General features: G+C 48.3%; 1 long non-coding RNA gene across 1 annotated transcript; it reads right to left on the reverse strand.

Annotated features, from left to right (window-relative positions):
• Window positions 1-9438: 9438 nt before the first annotated feature.
• On the reverse strand, window positions 9439-14015 carry LOC135913429 (uncharacterized). Its single transcript, XR_010568008.1, has 3 exons — window positions 13614-14015; window positions 9939-10049; window positions 9439-9568 (listed from the first exon to the last, which is right to left on the reverse strand). It is a non-coding gene; the product is annotated as an uncharacterized lncRNA (long non-coding RNA).
• Window positions 14016-15517: the final 1502 nt, after the last annotated feature.

A 15517-nucleotide genomic window follows, 5' to 3' on the forward strand; every position in this document is an offset into this window, starting at 1 on the left:
ACTCCCATGCGGAATAACCCTGGCGCAAACCAAGCCGGCCCGAGAATATTCCATTTCGACTTTAAGTTGTGACAGCTCCTCGTGTGCAACTCTTGCTTCGCCTTCTGCCCCTTCAGACTTGAATGCCCTAACAAAAACGATTGCTCCCGGCCTTCCGCACCAGCGTGCTCAAGAACTACGTTGCCACCTTGCCTCGCACTGGGGTATATTAATAGATGGATGTTATGAGCTTCCTTTTTGGAACGAGGTGGTGGGTTCCGTCACCAAGCTCGTTATTATACTGTCTAATGTCGTATCTAGGTTAAAAAAGATTAAAAAAGCACTATTAACTCCCACAACCAAATTTTCTGACCCCCTATTGCGAACTTTGCTTTTATACGTCTCCGTTTTCTGTCATTTCCTTACTTTCCTTCCACCAATCTTTCAATCGCATATTACTAACCTCTATTTCATATTTGACATTGGATAGCGCCCTCTAGGACAAACATCAGTCATCAAACATCGAATAAACATAGGTGATGCAAGCCCGATCCAATGGCGACCCTACCGCGTCTCGCCTGCTGAGCGACAGATCGTGTAACATGATGTTGACAAGATGCTTTCTCGTAACACCACTGGACCTTCTGCAGCCCATGGGCATCCTCTCTTGTACTAGTTAAAAAGGGCAAAGGTAGGCGATATTTCGTGGATTATTTATACCTCAACAAGCTAACAGAGACGTCTATCCGCTAGCACGCATTAGACATGCCCTGGATTGCCTGCATGAATCACAATATTTTTCTCCATCGACCTTACCTCCGGCTACTGGCAAATTGCCGTCGGTGTCATGGACCGCGAGAAGACGGCTTTTATTACACCCGATGGCTTCGCTCAAAGCGATGCCGTTCGGTTCATGTAATGCCCCGGCCACATCTGAACGAATGATGGAGGCCCTCCAACACGGTTTCAAGTGGTCCATCTGCCTCTGTAACCTACACGACGTGATCATTTTTTATCCCACTTTTGCGGCGCCCCTCGAACGACTATCGACGATCCTATGTTTTCCGTCAGGCGGAACTAAATTCGTCCAACTGCCACTTCGGTCGTCGTGAAATCTCTGTATCCGGGCATCTCGTCGATTGTTTTGGCGTACGCCCTGATCACGATAAAATGCGGGCAGTGCAGGACTTTCCCGTACCAACATGTGCCAAGGACGTTCGCAGCTTTTTGGGCCTTTGCTCCTACTTCCGTCTTTTTGTCCAAAATTTTGCGGACGTTGCGCGCCCTTTTAATCGGCTCCTCAAGAAAGACGCTGCCCTCATTTAGGGCCCTGAGCAAGCTGGTACTTTCACCGAGCTGATTGGGCTGCTTAGCTCGCCGCCCATTCTCGCTCACTTTGATGCGTCAGCTCCAACAGAAGTCTGTACCGATGCCAGTGGCCACGGTAATGGAGCTATCTTGGAAGCAGCCGCCCTCTTTCCGCTGCTGAACCAAGTATTCTATCAGTGAACGCGAGTGTCCGGCTCTCGTGTGGGCAGTGAGCAAATTACGCCTCTATCTGTACGGCCGGTAATTCAGTCATCCCTGATCACCACGCTGTTTTGGCTTTCGTCCCTGAAAGATCCCTCAGGGCCAGGGGCGTAGCCAGGGGGGGGGGGGGGGGCTTATGGGGCTTGAGCCCCCGCCGAAATGTTTTCGTGCTGTCCATGCACCGCCGACCAAAGCGACCCCCGGGGCCGGAAATCACTCTGGATTTTGTCTAGAATGTCTTTTTGACGCTCGAAAAGACATTTGACCGCAAAGATTGCGAACTCGGGCTGGATTTCGTGGCAACGCCCACACACCGGCAGTCACCTAACGCCAAGCAGTGCCATCCGAGCACAAAGTTTCAAGGGCGCTTTGATGGTGAGCGGGCTCGCCGCGGCATTTCACTGAGGCCACGGAATCTATGGAGTGCATGGATATCAATTGCGAAACTTTATGGGTATAAAACTCATAAGCTCTTGATGTGAAACGCGCATTGACATTTCCAAAGTTGTGCTATAAATTTTCAATTGCGGAACTTTGTGGGTTTAATGTTGTTATAAACATTTGACGCCAAAGCTCCATTGACTTTTCTAAAGTCTTACATCGGAACATACAACGAGACAAGCCAAATCAACACACTAGCAGACGAGTTGAGAAAGCACGCAGCGAAGTCCAATGAGACGATGCGTTGGGGTGGTTCATTTGTGCCGTCATGTCACATAAAAAATATCAACATTTTTTTGAACCTACGCCAGAACATCCATGTCAAGACACTAAAGCCAGCCAAAGTAACTACGTTCTTATTTATTTTTTCTACTTTTACTTTTATTCGCCGAGGACACATTGAGCCTCTTCAATTTTTTTTTGTTCTCGCTACCCTACCCGCGGGCTGCCAGAGTGAGCCAGAGCGCATATATTTTTCCTCGTATGGCCCCGACCACCGCGCGGTGCACTTCGGTGGGCGTTCGGTTTGCTCTGGCCAAGTGGATTTTCACTTAGAGTTTTGGAAGCTTTCTGGCCAGCAGACGAGAAAAAAAAAGAATGGTCGCTCGCCGCCATCACTGTGGGGATTCGAAGGATTGCACCGCGTTCCTTGAGCGGAACCTTTCCGGAAAGTCTTGTTTCGCCGGTGTAGGATACTGAGCAGTATGCGTATGGTTCTCAGTGGGCCAAGCGTCTCATGTTTTCTTCGGTATTAATTCCGTAGCCCCATTAGGTGCCCGATGTAGGCATTCGATTCTGGCCAACATACTTTCCTATGCGTTTTTTTTTTCATTTCGATGCCTCCGCCCCACAGAAAAAAAATACATTGTTGCGGCGCAGTGAATTGTCGCATGGTGAAAGTTCGATTTTGATACTTATTTTGCGAAAAGTAATGGACGACGGGACGCTTCAATTGCCGGATACGTTTATTACATTATTGCGAAAGCAACTATATGGACACTCCAGGCGCATTCCTGCCGTCGCCGTCACCCTCATGTTTCGTATAAAGTCCAAGGGTGATAAAATCGTGACCACGTGCTGCATGCTGTATGTGCGAGTGAAAGCGTAGGAGGGGAGGTGGAATGGGTGAGCCTACGATGGTGGCTCAGTCTTGTGTGCGCAAAGGAGAAAAGCGGCGAGCAAGCGCGCCGCCTTCCGTCGCGCGCAATACATCGGGGGGAGGGGATGGAATGGGGGCGGAATCTAGGATTCTGTGAATCTATGATTGTGCAACATGTTTATTTGCCTTGTTTGACGCATTATATACAGTTACTTTTTCTTACATACATAGACTCATTGGAGACTTATACGTATACTTAAATATCTTGTTGCGAGGTTTTGTGTACACATGCAATGAAATTTGTTTCCAGTGACACTTCTTGTCCTTTATCAAGCCGTATTTTCGCATTTGTATATCCCATTGTATCTTTGCATTTCTAATGTACGAGGGTGAGTAAAATGAAAGTGAGCCTACCCTAACCGCGCAATAATGGTTCGGTTCATTATCTGCGAGGCATGCGCGTAGGAGAACGCCATGTCTCATTTACAAAAGTGACACGCAGGTGTGAAGATAAATGTTCTTTAATGCTCTCATACACTGGGTTGAATATGGTTGCGTCACATAATGGACACTTCAAAAGTTGAACAGCTCGGTGTCGCGAAGTTTTTGACAGCTGAAGGTGTTTCTAAAACAGAAATTAATCGCCGTATGGCTGCCGTTTACGTTGAACACGGCATTTCATTGGCCACTGTGAAGCGTTGGAGCAAACGGTTTAAAGGACGTTGTAAAGACATTCCAAGACCGGGCCAAATTCATCGTACCATCACCCCCCACACAATTTCAAAGGTTCATGAGCTGATGAAAAGAACGGAGGATAAGCATCGATGAACTGGCAGACAGTCACGGTTCGGTTCACGCCATAATTCATGAGCTTCTAGATTATCGGTTCTTTGCTGCGCAATGGATCCCCAAGATTTTGATCCATCGAGAGAAGACGGAGAAGTTTCGCGCTGCCTTGACTCATCTGATCGGGTATCACAATGAGGATGACGACTTCTTGTTTGCAATTGTGATCGGGGACGAACCTTCGTGCCACTACTACGAGCCTGAAACACGACGGCAAAGCTTACAGTGGAAGCATTCAAATTTACCACGCCCAAAGAACGCAAAGGCCATCATTTCCACTGGAAAGGTGTTGTTGACTTTTCTTTCGGTGGTCAGGGTCCATTACTGATAGAATTTGCTAAATCTTGAGAGGCTATCAATTGTTTCCGATATTGTGAAATGCCAGAACGGCAGCGTGTCGCAATCAAGAAAGAACAACGTGGAAAATTGACGAATGGGGTCATCTTGTTCCACGACAATGCCTGTCCCCACGTCGCTTATGTGGTTAATACAAAACTGGCAAAGTTCAAGTGGGAAACGCTGCAGCATCCGCCGTACAGCTCAGACCTGTCACCTTGCGACTTCTACATTTTGGGGCAACCGAAAGAACAACTCAAGGGAACCAGATACAGACTTTTTCAAGCAGCAACCCAAGGAGTTTTACAAGACGGGAATCACGCGACTCGTTAGTCAATGGGACAAATGTCTAAATTCTCATGAAGACTACTTTTAAATAAAGTACCCCGTTGTTGGCTCACATTCATTTGACTTGCCCTCGCATATCTTGCAGAATTCCTGCTATTTATACGTGCCCTCTGTTGCTACTATAATTTCGGTGCAATTACTCACGATACACGACCGGTGACAGCTGCTCCTGCGTAATACATTAAAACAAATTACAGCGTCATTGAGATTTTTTACTGGCCATTGCATATATACAAGAATGTAAGCACGGTTATTGAATGACAAAGTTTCATTAACATGTTTGTCCTCAACTTGTTCAGTTCATTGCCTTTTAATTTTTCATATCAGTGGCATGCACTGCTTTCCTGGTTTCGAACTGATATAATTCTAAAGTTCGTGTGATATTTTCTTTACTTAATAAATAGACAGAAATATGGAAGCATTGATATCAGTTATCTTGGGCAAAATTTTTGGCACATACGAGTACATTCTTTTATGAAAAAATACATATTTTGTTGTTTTGACTGTGCGTAGGGTTCAAGAATTCGTTTGCAGCATCCTTGGCAATGACAATGCAGTTATTATTCATGGATTTGATCCGTTGACAAATTGTTTAAGAAGAAGCTTTAGCTCGGGCCCAATCCGACGCGGCCTATTCAAATACTTGTAAAACGTAGAAACGCTTTTCTTAGATAATCCTGCTAATCGCTTTTATTGAAATTGGTTGCATTTGAGAGAGAAAGTTAAATCCTAGTTCTGTTGGAAACACAACTTCGATTTAGGGCCTGAATTTTGTTTAAAATATTTTGAAAAATTCGAAAGCTTGAAAAAATAGAAGCACGACGTTTACAAACTAATAGCTATGCATGAAAAACAGACATTGTGGTTCTGTAAACGGCCTCTATTATAGCAGTCAAAGCGGACAAGTTTGCTATGTCAATTTGTATCTTACGTGAATTCGTTACGTTGCGTACAAGGGTTCTGCAAAAGCCGTATTACAACAACACTAATTTTTTTTAGATTGATGTGTAACATATCTATTTTGTCCGCTGTAGATGTACTATTAGGTGCAATTCACAGAATTGTGATATCATTTTTCATTGTTGAGTCACGGAGTTTTGATAGTTTCGTTTTCTGAAAATTTTTAATAAATAATTCACCACCTAAATGAAAAATTCGACACCAGTAGTCACTAGAATTGAACTTTTTCTTTTAAATGCAACAAACCTCCTCAAATTTGGTGTAGTGGTCTCAGGGAAAAACGAATTCCCCTGCTACATGTATTTAAATAGGAGCACCCGAGCTAAAGCTTCTCTGGCTACGCCACTTGCCCCATATGTGTGTGTGTGTGTGTGTGTGTGTGTGTGTGTGTGTGTGTGTGTATATATATATATATATATATATATATATATATATATATATATATATATATATATATATGGGGCCAGTGGCGTAGCCCCCCCCCCCCGAACAAAATTTCTGGCTACGCCACTGCTCAGGGCGTCTTGGCCGCTGGGCTCTGCGCCTTCAAGAATACAACTATTCAGTTGTATACAAGACCAGCTGGTTACGTCAAGATGCGGACTGTTGTCGCGCCATCCTGCCGACCCACCTGACGTTTGTGCGACCGGCATCCCTGTCACCGTTTTCTCCTGACTGCTTTTTGCGTCATTGGAGCGGAAAAACGCCGGGACGCCTCCTTACAAGAACCTATTCACCGGCTCACTTCGACGACGCCCGGTCTTCCTCTTCGCATCTTTGAACTTCACGATGACATATTGTACCGCTCTAGCCTGCGCGCGTGCGGCCCTGCCCGACTATTCGTTGCGCCTGAACATCTGCGTCAGACTGTTCTTCCCCAGTTTCATGATGTTCCGACTGCTGGTCACTTTGGCGTGTCATGGACTTAGGTCCGCGTTCATCGGCGCTTCTTTTGGTCTGGTCTATACCGTGACGTCTGCCGTTATATCACTGCGTGCGACCTTTGTCAACGACGTAAAAAGCCGACCACACTCCCCGCTGGCCGCATCAACCACTTGACGTACCATCCGGACCATCCTTCCGTGGGGTTGTGTTAATCTTTTAGGCCCTTTTCCTACGTCTGCTTCGTGAACAAGTGGATTCCTGTAGCAACAGATTACGCCACCTGATATGCAATCACACGAGTTCTTCCGACAAGCTGTGCAATCGATTTCGCTGACTTCCTCCTAGAGAACGCCATCCTTCACCACGGAGCTCCTCGACAGCTACTCACCGACCGAGGCTGCTACTTTTTTTCTGAAGTTGTCAATGACATTCTACACTCGTGCTCGACTAAACACAAACTTGCTCCTGCTTATCTACACACGAACTGTCTAACCGAGCGTCTTAGCCGAGCCCTCACTAATATGCTGTCCATGTATGTCTCCGCTGATCATCGCGACTGGGACGTAGCTTTGCGGTTTGTTACTTTCGCGTATAATCGGTCTCGCCATGACACCGCAGGCTTCTCTCCCATTTTTCATCTTCTTTGGCCGCGACCCTACGCTACCTTTCAACACCGTTCTGCCTGCTAGTCTGAATTCACATCTTACTACGCCCGCAAAGACATACTCAAAGCACAAGAAGCGTGCCATATTGCCTGACGTCGACTTATGGAGTCGCAGTGCACCGTGTCTCCACATACCGGAAAGTACACCAATGGCACGGGTGTGGGCTTCTTGCACTTCAGAGGGAAGTTGACGCCTTGGTCTCATTCGACGTCACATCGCTTTTCACTAGTATCCCAGTGTATTTGGCAGTAGCCACATGCAAAGAAGCCCTAGAAGCAGACAGTGGCCTTCCTGGTCACACGCCCTTCGACGTCCCCGAACTCAGCGAGCTGCTGCGGTTTTGTCTAAGCAACACATATTTTTCTTATGGTGGCAGCTTTTATCAGCAAACGCATGGCACGGCAATGGAACGTCAATATCGGTCACCACGGCCAATCTAGTAATGGAAGCCTTGGAAGGGAAAGTGCTGGCCACGTTCAACCCGGCACCTAAAGTTTCTTACCGCTACGTGGATGACTGTTTCTGTATTTTTGAAGAAACAAGACATCCAACGCTTCCTGGACTGCCTGAACGCCGAAAATGCGCACATACAATTCACTGCGGAACACGAGAGGGACAACTCGTTGCCTTTCTTGGATGTACTGGTTCGTCGGGATGGAGGCGCTCTCGCCTTCTCGGTATACAGGAAGCCTACACACACAGGTCATTATCTCAAGTTTAATTCTTGTCACCCTGTCGGCCATAAGACATCCGTAGTGTCGTCCCTGATAACACGCGCCGTGCGTGTCTGCTCAGGCGACGATGCAGTAAGAAAGGAATTACGGACGATCCATCATGAACTAACCCGCAACGGCTACCCTACTTGTTTCATATACAGGACCGAGAAGCGGATATGAGAGCCAAGCTCCGAGAACAACACGACGATCCGTGCACGTGCAGCCATCCCTTACGTCCAAGGAATCAGCGGGGCACTGTCACGCGTATTTTCGAAATGCGATTTGCGCATTGCCCACATCCCGACCAGCAAGCTCCGGAAGCAGCTCATGAATGTGAAAGACAGGTTACCTGTTGAATCATTCCCAGGAGTTGTGTATAAGATACCATGCGCTGATTGCCACAGAGTATATATTGGTGAAACAAGGAAGTTCTCCAGACGCCTCAAGGAACATAAACGTGATGTAAGAAATAATAGCCACACGACGAACGCCGTTGCCGAGCATGCGCATGAACATAATCACAAGATTGACTGGGACAATGCCACTGTTGTTGCCAAAGAAAAGAACGTGTCATCCCGACGGCTGCTAGAATCTCTAATCATTCAATCGACGCCAGCTACAATGAACCGGACACCAGGGACTATGCCTGCCGTTTACGCACGTTCATTACGTCAGGTGCTGGCTATATAAGTGACGACGATTTCTTGTCTAACTCAGTGAACAAGAAACCCGTACGCGGTTCCGAAACGTCAGATTTTTCATCAGACTTGGTCAGTGATCGTAATTCCTTTATAATCCTTTCAACTGTCGATGCGCATTACTTCTACTGCAAGCGCGAGACAAGGGAATTATTTGGTGCCTCGGCTCCGTAGTCCGTTGCTATATGCAGGCAGTGTAGTTCCCTAGCACAAGTGTATACGATAACTGCACTTCTAGCCTGTCAGGGTGGTCGCAAAGCAAAAATGTCATCAACAGCAGCAGTTCCTGCACATTGCTCTGTATCCAGAAAATTGTGTCATCTGCACTGCAACATAGGTTCTTTCATTAAGTGGTGGTTGTGCAAAGCTAACGAGGCTCAGGTTACTCCGACAGTTACTCGTCGCTAGGCTGTCTGCATTGTTGCAATAAACAGTGTATAATATTGAAGCGTTTCCGAAGAAACAAGTTAACAATGTACACCATTCAAGTCTACATTTTTGGCACTTAACAGATTATCACGATGTGAGCAGCGGCAGTATGAAGCTTTGGCTGTCATGTCCATCCTCTTAAACATTTCCAATTTCTACTTTGTGTGCACTCTTCGGTTTTGGCCTACCTCAACTTGGACAGTGGACAACTAGACATATTGCTAAAGCAAAACTTTTTGCATCATTTCAACTTCGTGAACATCACCATCCGTTCAGGCTTTTCCTCCAAACAATGCAGCTGTAAGTCGTGCCTGCCGGCATCAAGCACTGCTGGAGCATGCATGAAACTGCGCGTACATTTCGTGTAATGCATTGTGCGGACATTACCATAAGCTCTCCTCTCGCGCAGCTGCACCCTACGGCTTGGCCTGGCAAAAAAAAAAAATTGCATGCGACACCGACGCTTGTTGTACTCATTGCATGTGTCCACAAGTGATACGTATAGTGGCTTACCCTCGCCGGGCCTTGGCTTTCGTGGCAGGGCGGGTGTCGAGGCACGATGCGTGCCCCACTGGGGCCAGGCTGCGGCTCTTCAGCTCTTTCGGGGTCCTGGCGCACCGCTGATTTTTCGTTGGCCTAGTAATATGCCAACATAAGGAAGGAGACTTTATAACACCTGTACACTGAATTTCGCATGCGATATGCTACTACTTCGCACTGCGTCCCACCTGCACCCTCTCTTGGAAAGTGTACAGCTACAACAGAATTTCAACTTCAACATAAGGTCGAGCTGCTTCACCCTGTTTCATTGATCGAGTAGTTAAGAGGACCTAGACGGCACTACGCAGGCATGTGTTGTCCACCACGACTGCATAATGTGCACACCTCAGGCTGCTCTGTATTTCCTGCTGTGTGCCGCCACAGTGCACTTCCCTGACCTTCTCAGGCACTGGCATCACCATCAAAAAGCAAAACGCAAGAGTACACTTGCAAATAGTATCCTCACCTCGGACCTGCTGGACACGAAAAAGGGCTCTCCGAGCCCAGTGGTGCAGCCACCCCGACAAGCTGGAGGACGCAGCCTTGGATGCCGCCCAGTCGGCCGCCGCCAGTTGCCCTGCAAGAAAACAGTGCGCTCGTAAGACGACGAACCGCATTCATTAAAGCCTGCTTTTCACTCACCTCTGCTCGGACGGAAGATTTCCAGCGTCGCGCCAGCATTTGTAGACGAACTTACACCACCACAGCCACCACTCTCGCTCTGTCTTGACTGGCGGCCCTTCTGCGTTGAGAAGTGTCGCCAGTTGTTCGCATAAATTGATTCTTTTAGCGGCCGAAAATTTCCCACCGAATTCCCCCGACCTACTAGCAAGCCGGGGGTTACTTTCCATGAAATTTATTATAATTTATTCTTGCTGAATGGTGATTTGACGCGCAAGCATGGTGCTGTGGTGACCTTCGTTCATCTACAAAAACAGGCAAACTAGCCGTCTGCGAGCAAGACCGTAAAGGAGATGAACACATTTTCTGTGATGGTAGCCTTTATTTCCGACAAATAATTAGCCTCCCACTATTTCTCGTTTTGAAACCTGCAATTTAGTAGAAAAATAACGCACTGGAACACTGTCGTCTGTTCACAACTCAACGCATGCAATGCACACTTACCAAATTTTCGGACGGCAGCAGAGGGGCAGCAGACGATTATACGGCGGGCTCCCGCGTGTCTTCGAGGGCTCCGCTGAAGCTTTGCCATTCTTCGCATGACCTTGGCGGTGAGCGAAAACGTTGCACACACCCATTTTCAAAATGAAACGGCCAGAATAAAACTCGCACACGCGCTACGCGGTTTCCTTTTGTCTTTGCTCAGCTCTACCCATATTCAAAACAGGGCGCCGTGTTGACACGACGCCCCTCTGGCGGTGCTTCATGGCTGACATACACACGCAGAAACAAAGACCGTCGGTTTATCATATCACCCAAATGTTGCTTCGCAACTGTCAGTTGTAGCACAATTTATTCATTGAAATATAACATTTCCCACTTTTTTCTCCCATTCCCTTTACCTAGAGCGACCGGAGCCAACCGTGGCCAGTGCCCAGAACCGTGCGACGGCCGCTGCACTCGATTACAACACACCCGAGTCATTCTACACTCGCCGGGCGCGATCTCTCGTGCGATGTCAAGCGCTCGAGAGAGCACGCTGACGTCACGATTGAGCAGGCGCTCGGCTTTTTGAATGTCTTTCGCGGAAGGCGAACGTTTCAGAATACGGCCCCTGTGTAACGTCACCCCGCGTCGCCGAAGAGAGCAAAATATATATATATATATGGTAGCCCCGCCCCCCTCCCCACTCCTATGACCTGTAGCGGCTGTTGAACCTCGTTAGCCTAAATTTAAATATCAAATTACGGGGTTCGTGCCAATAGCACATTCTGATTATGAGGCACGCCGTAATTGGGGACAGGAAATTTTGACCACCTGGGGTTCTTAAACGTGCACCTAAATCTAAGCACACAGGTGTTTTTGCATTTCGCCCCCATCGAAATGCAGCCACCGTGGCTATCTCGTTAGCCTGTCAATATGCATGCAACAGGGCCACCAACATAAATGTGCGTTAACACGCATTCGCACATTATATGTTGCAACGCTAACGAGCTCAACAGGCCAGCGGAGTAGCGCGCCGAGCCTGGCTGTGATCGCGCTGCAATTATTTTTGGAATGCCAACGAGATTGCACGTCGACGCCACCGCAACGCGGCAAATTACTGTCGCGTAACACCGCGCACCCGCGGCTGAGGAGGGGGCTGGAAGTGCAAGAATTACAGAACGCCAACGAGGAATCAATTACCACAAGGTTACGAGGCGACCGCAATCCAAAAAAGGGAGTCGCGTGCACGAGCGACGCACACCTGTATAAACAAACCAACCTACTTGCGGTACCGAAATTCTATGGCGGTACTCATTCAAGCGCGTCGGTCCGAGTTCAAAAAAAGCTTCCCTTGCCCTATTGAAATGCCTAATGCAAGAGCATCATGTAACCGCGGCAAGGGCAAAGACGGAAACACACCTTGTTGTTTACGCGGTTACATGATACATTCCAATATCGACCACCAACTAGCCTGCCTATCCCTGTGAAATAAAGCAAGAGGCTGTCCGCGGAACGATAGTATAAATAAACAGCAAAGCTGTTCGCGAGACGCGTTTAAATGTTTATACAGTTCAGAGGCTCAGAAAGCAGGTAGTTCTGAACTTAGTGTCACACATTACTTCCCCCCTCTTCTTTGGCTTCTGGATTGGATTGGCGCGGCTCGCTACGTGCTTGCGCGCGCTTTTCTGAGCGCAGATTGGTGTGCGCCTGGTTTCTGCACTAGGCTGTTATGCGATCGCTTTTTCGAGCGCAGATTGATGTGAGCCTGGTTTCTGCACTAGGCTTTTGCACGATCGCCTGCTTTTTGCACTGGGCTTTCAAAAGGCGAAGTGAGCGTCGCTTACTGCAGGCGGCAAGTGATTTGGCTCACGTACTGCGTGAGCAAAAACATAGGCACGTGGCTCATGAAGGAGATGACCGGCGACTTGCTTAATCTGTCGGACCATGTCATCGCCGACTGGAGGAACTACGCTCGTGAGGTCGTGCGGGACGAGCTGCTGGCGCGACCCCCACTCAGTGGCCCCGGGAGGATTGTGCAAATTGATGAATGCCTCCTTCGCGGCAAGCGAAAATACAATCGAGGCCGCCTGATGACGGGCGACAACGTTCCGCCGAGCCGCCAAAATTACGGCGGCATTGCAGATTGTGGACCATGGGTATTCGGCATGATCTGCGTGACCACCGGGGAGCTCCGACTATTCAAGGTCGACCGACGAGACGCGGCAACGCTAGGCTTCATTATTGCAGCCAACGTTGAACCGGGAACCACCATCCACAGTGATGAATGGGCCCCATACAACTGCATCCCGAACTTGGTGGGGGCTAACGGAGCAAGACTGAATTTGCAATGGGAGGCTGTTACCCACAGCATGAACTTTGTAGACCCAATCACGGGCGCTCACACCCAGAAAATCGAAAGCTACTGGCAGAAGGTGAAGCGCTACCTCGACTCCGCCGGCTACAGGGTGACTCTACAGCTTCTCGAGTCGCACCTGATATGGCTATGGTGGGCATCGATTAATGGGCACATGCGCTGCAAGGACTCGTTTCTGCGTTTATTAGAAGCGATCGCACGGCGCTACCCAGTGTGACATAGTAATGGAAAATAAAGCGCACTTTTCTGACCCTTCGCTTTTGTATGAATGTTTCCCGGCATTGCTGCGCGCTTCCATACACGGTAGGCCCGCGGCGCTGCACTTCCGCAGTAAGCGACGCTCACTTCGCCTTTTGAAAACCCAGTGCAAAAAGCAGGCGATGGTGCAAAAGCCTAGTGCAGAAACCAGGCTCACATCAATCTGCGCTCGAAAAAGCGATCGCATAACAGACTAGTGCAGAAACCAGGCGCACACCAATCTGCGCTCGGAAAAGCGCGCGCAAGCACGTAGCGAGCCGCGCCAATCCAATCCAGAAGCTAAAGAAGAGGGGGGGAAGTAATGTGTGACACTAAGTTCAGAACTACCCAGAAAGCATGCCCCGAAAGATCACACTTAAGGAATTATTTAAACAGTAACAATGAGCTAGGGGAAAAACTTACGGGTCGCCGTTCAGCCACGTGTCATTCGCCGTTGTAGAGACGAGTGCCACCGAATACGCCAAGCTCGTTCACAGCTTCCGACAAGTGCTGCCGTTAGAAGACACCAGTCGCTGCGATCTGGGGTAACGATGCTTCGTCCGCAATTTTTTAGCACCCCATTCTTGAGTCTTGAGCAACCGGGGTCCAAATACGTGCTCGCCAGGTTAGCAGACACGGTCGAAGTGGCGGAAAGGCTCCGCGATGCATGCACGCAACACGCGGCCTGTCTTGCAGCAAAAGCGCGAATTGTCCGCGCTGGCCGGCGGATTTCCGAGCACTGCACACGAAGCAGCGGCGCGGGCGCCCACGCCGGCGTCAAGGGCAACGAAGATGCTGATTGGTTGGCGGACGCAGCATGGCATTTCGTGATTCAGCCTACGACCTACTGAAACTCCACACCTGCACAGATCTCCCTGCTCCAGCACGCCCAGTCTAGTTCGCTCTTTTGCCGCTAGGGACAGAGCATACGAGTAGAGTGGCGCTAGTTATAACCCGTTCGCTGTAGTCAGCTTCTGCGATCTGTTCAGCGCTCGTGCTGCCATTTCGGCATGCGCAAAGCGCTTGTATTGGTGGTAAATGAATAAATTCACAAATATAAAAAGAAAACAAAAATTTACGAATGTTTCACGTTTGAAAAGTGAAATGGGAGGAGGGGATGGAGGACCAGTGCAAGAAAGGTAAACAACGTGCATAGGAGGCGGCTGCAATGTTAGACGGCATAAATTCATGATTCATAGGATAATCTAGCTTTTGTCGAGTTGATTACAGATAGCATACTGTCGTAGATGACATTATGATTTACTTCTGTGTGCCCTACTGAAAGGCAGTTGATCTGGTAAGTGTATTCACAAATAAGACTTGCGCCCGATATGTACAATAGGTTCATCGACTCTGTTTCAAGGAAAGTTGAGCATAGCTTGTTTTTAATGCTTTTGTATGTCTAGCTCAGGAGACAGCTTGCAAAAGATGCGTCCCAGTGCTTTAAAACCTGCTGCAATGCAGGCCTTGTCACGGAACCCTTTTCCAAACGCAAAGCTAGCGTTTCTGCGTTGTACGGCGGCAGCATAATGGTGGTGCGAAAGATACGTACGCAGTGGAGCTATATGCGCTATTCTCTTCTAGAACTCGCGACGCATTCACGGACAACTTTTAGGAGGTAACTGAGTGTAATAGCTATGTCGTCGAACGCTACGGTGGCTAGCACTTTCAAAAAAGCGCGGAAGCGAACTTTCCAACGTATACAATGAAACTGTTGTGTACTTTACGAACTCTATAAACAATGCTACTTATAATAATCTGCAAGATCTGTGCGGTTTGCTACTGCCTGAAAAAGGCGACAGGAGCGGCTATTTGACGCTGTTTTAGAGAGAAACGGAATGCCTGCACCGACATTTTTCAGGCCCGAGCGCTCAACTTTTGGAGCCAAGGGACTTATCAAAGCCTTGTGAGGTCACTGTCACTGTGGTAACAATAATCAACTAGGCAAACAGTTCGTCATTACAGAGCAGTTGCCGTACTAAATGCAACGCTGCACCAGTGAACCGTAGAGTAGCAACGGATGGATGGATGGAAGTTATGAGCGTCCCCTTTGGAACGGGGCGGTGGGTTGCGCCACCAAGCTCTTGCTATTATACTGCCTGATGTCCTACCTAGGTTAAAAAGCAAATAAAAAAAACAATATGAACTCCCACAACCAAATTTTCTGACCACCTATTGCGAACTTTGCTTTTGTACGTCTCCGTTTTCTGTCGTTTCCCTACTTATCTTCCACCAATCTTCCAATCACCTCTTACTAATCTCTACTGCGGGCATGTTTACTTTTCCCCTGCTCTCGCTGAACCAAAGTCCTTCAAGGAGGCCAGTGG

Source organism: Dermacentor albipictus, unplaced genomic scaffold (assembly GCF_038994185.2).
Source record: "Dermacentor albipictus isolate Rhodes 1998 colony unplaced genomic scaffold, USDA_Dalb.pri_finalv2 scaffold_15, whole genome shotgun sequence".
In the NCBI taxonomy this organism is placed as follows: Eukaryota; Metazoa; Arthropoda; class Arachnida; order Ixodida; family Ixodidae; genus Dermacentor; species Dermacentor albipictus.